Source organism: Myotis davidii, unplaced genomic scaffold (assembly GCF_000327345.1).
Source record: "Myotis davidii unplaced genomic scaffold, ASM32734v1 scaffold107, whole genome shotgun sequence".
Lineage (NCBI taxonomy): Eukaryota > Metazoa > Chordata > Mammalia > Chiroptera > Vespertilionidae > Myotis > Myotis davidii.
Window position 1 is genome coordinate 3273839 of NW_006383012.1, and position 2653 is coordinate 3276491.

Consider the following 2653-nt stretch of genomic DNA (forward strand, 5'->3'; position numbering starts at 1 on the left):
CTCTTCCACAAAATACCACGTGCAGGCGCACACGTACAGTGCGATTGGAACATAGTGGCCCATGTGCAGAAGTCGGTATTTTGTGGAATAGCCACACTCAAGGGGCCAAAGAGCCGCATGAGGCTGCCGCAGTTTGCCGACCACTGCCTTAGAAGATACGTCAAGGATTCCGGAGGGTTTTCATATCCTTTAGGAAATTGTTCTTGCTTCCAAGCCTGGCCTACACAGCTTGATTACCAGACTCACAAAGCAGGGGCCATCGTGTGGCACTCTCTTCTATCTATGGGGATGTGTAGACGTAGCTCTTCAAGGCCTATGACCTGAATTTTTACTTGAACTTTAGAGAAGTATTTATTTATGCAACTAAGTCAATTTGGATAGGTTTACTAGTATGTTGGGAATTCGTCTTGATTTTGCTGAGGAAAAGCCCCTACTCTTACTTCTGCACATATAGCACTTAAAAATTGACCCCACATACAGCAGTCTTCAGGTTACCATGAGATTCATGAGAAAGAAAACAAAACACTGATGCTTTATGCGTAGCTCTAACTATATGCTAATGAATCAAGGCTAAAATTTCCAACTCTCTCTAAAAATAATGATGGATGGATTATGTGGTATCAACATAATGATACTTAAAGTTGTGGGTGAATTTTAGTCCTCCCATTTGACAAGTTTTTCATTCTCAACTGAAAAACAATACATCAAAGAAATTATTTGTACCATGGCCAGACAACTGTATTAATCTATTTGCTCCTATGGCCACAGAAGATGAAAAATGCTGAGCTTATGTGGTTAGGTATAAAAAAGAAATTTTCTGAAAACAGTCATTTCAAATTAAAATTCAATATTAGGTTCCCTTCCAAAATACCAGTAATGCTGGGCGATAATAATGGTGCAATAATGGCTTACATATTTCACAATATTATACTATTTCTACAATGAAATAGGGATGTCATTACCACTTTGAATCATATGGATCAGATCTCTGGATCTCAATGTTGCTGTCTAATGAATGTTTTAGCCATACAAACTTCAAATAATAAGACTGATTGGGAGTTGACTAAACTGAGTGAATTGACTATTTATTTAGATAGAATTAGCAAGGGGATAACTCAACTCAAGAAAAGAAAATGGGTGTTTTTTGACAAGACATCAGCACCTAACATTGAGCCAATTAACTCATGTGGCAGTGCTGCCTAAGGAAAAAAAATCTGCAAAGGGAATTAAAAAATTCAAATAGGTAAACTTCACCAAGCAACTGCCAGATACTTGGCAGGGAGCAGGGTCGGGAAGATAAATGAGGCCTTGTATCTAACTTCAGGGAACTTTTGAGTTTTATAGGTTATTTTAAAAAAGGAGGGGATTTCCTCTCTCAAATTTTTTAAAATACCAAAACATTTTGATGAAAATTCAAGACTTATTGCCAGTGGGTGTGTAAAATGGCACTGCCACTTTGGTAAAGAGGTCAGCAGTTTCTGACAAAATTAAACATCCTCTTACAATCCAGTAATCACACTCCGTGGTTTCACCCAAAGGAGCTGAAAACTTATGTCTACACAGAAACCTGCACATTGGTGTTGATAGCAGCTTTATTCATAATTGCCAAAACACGTGGAAGCAATCAAGATGTCCTTCAATAGGTGACTAGATAAACACCCACAATGGAATATTATTCAGCACTAAAAAGAAATGAGCTTCAAGCCACAAAAACAACATGGAGGAAACTTAAGGGCATATTACTAAGTGAAAGAAGCCAATCTGAAAAGACTACATACTATATGATTTCAAATATATTACATTCTGGAAAAGGCAAAACTATAGAGATAGTAAAAGGATGAAGGGTTACCAAGTGGTTTAGGGGGAGAGAGAAATGAATTGGTGGAGCACACCAATAGGGCAGTGAAACTATTCTGTATGATACCATATTGATAGATACATGTCATTATTCACTTGTCAAAACACAGAAAATATAAAGCATGAATAGTTATCCCTAACATAAACCGTGGTCTTGGGGAAATTATAATATGTCAATGTATGTTCATCAATTGTAACGAATGTACCACTCAGGTTTGGGATATTGATGGTGAGGAGGCTCTGAGTGAGTGTTGGAAGAAGGTATATAGAAACTCTCTTTTCTTTCTGCTCAATTTTATTGTGAAAAAAAACCTAAATAAAAATATTATGATTAAAAAATAACTGTTTCTGGGTCTTCAGAGCAGTGGCTTGCCATGATATATTGAGATAAAATAAAAGTCATGGAAATGAGTCATACAGAAGAAAAATAGGAACCCATTTAGGATTGTAGAATTGTAAATTTTTTTTTCTCTATTTTATTGATTTCAGAGAGGTAGAGAGAGATAGAAACATCAATCATGAGAGAGAGTCATTGATTGGCTACCTCCTGCAGGCCCCACACTGGTGATCTAGTCCTCAACCCAGGCATGTGCCCTGACCGGGAATTGAACCATGACCTCCTGGTTCATAGGTTGATGCTCAATCACTAAGACATGCCAGCTGGGCAGAATTGTAGAATTTTTTAAAAAATATACTTTATTGATTTGTTACAGAGAGGAAGGGAGAGGGGTAGAGAGTTAGAAACATCGATGAGTGAGAAACATCCATCAGCTGCCTCCTGCACAACCCCCTACTG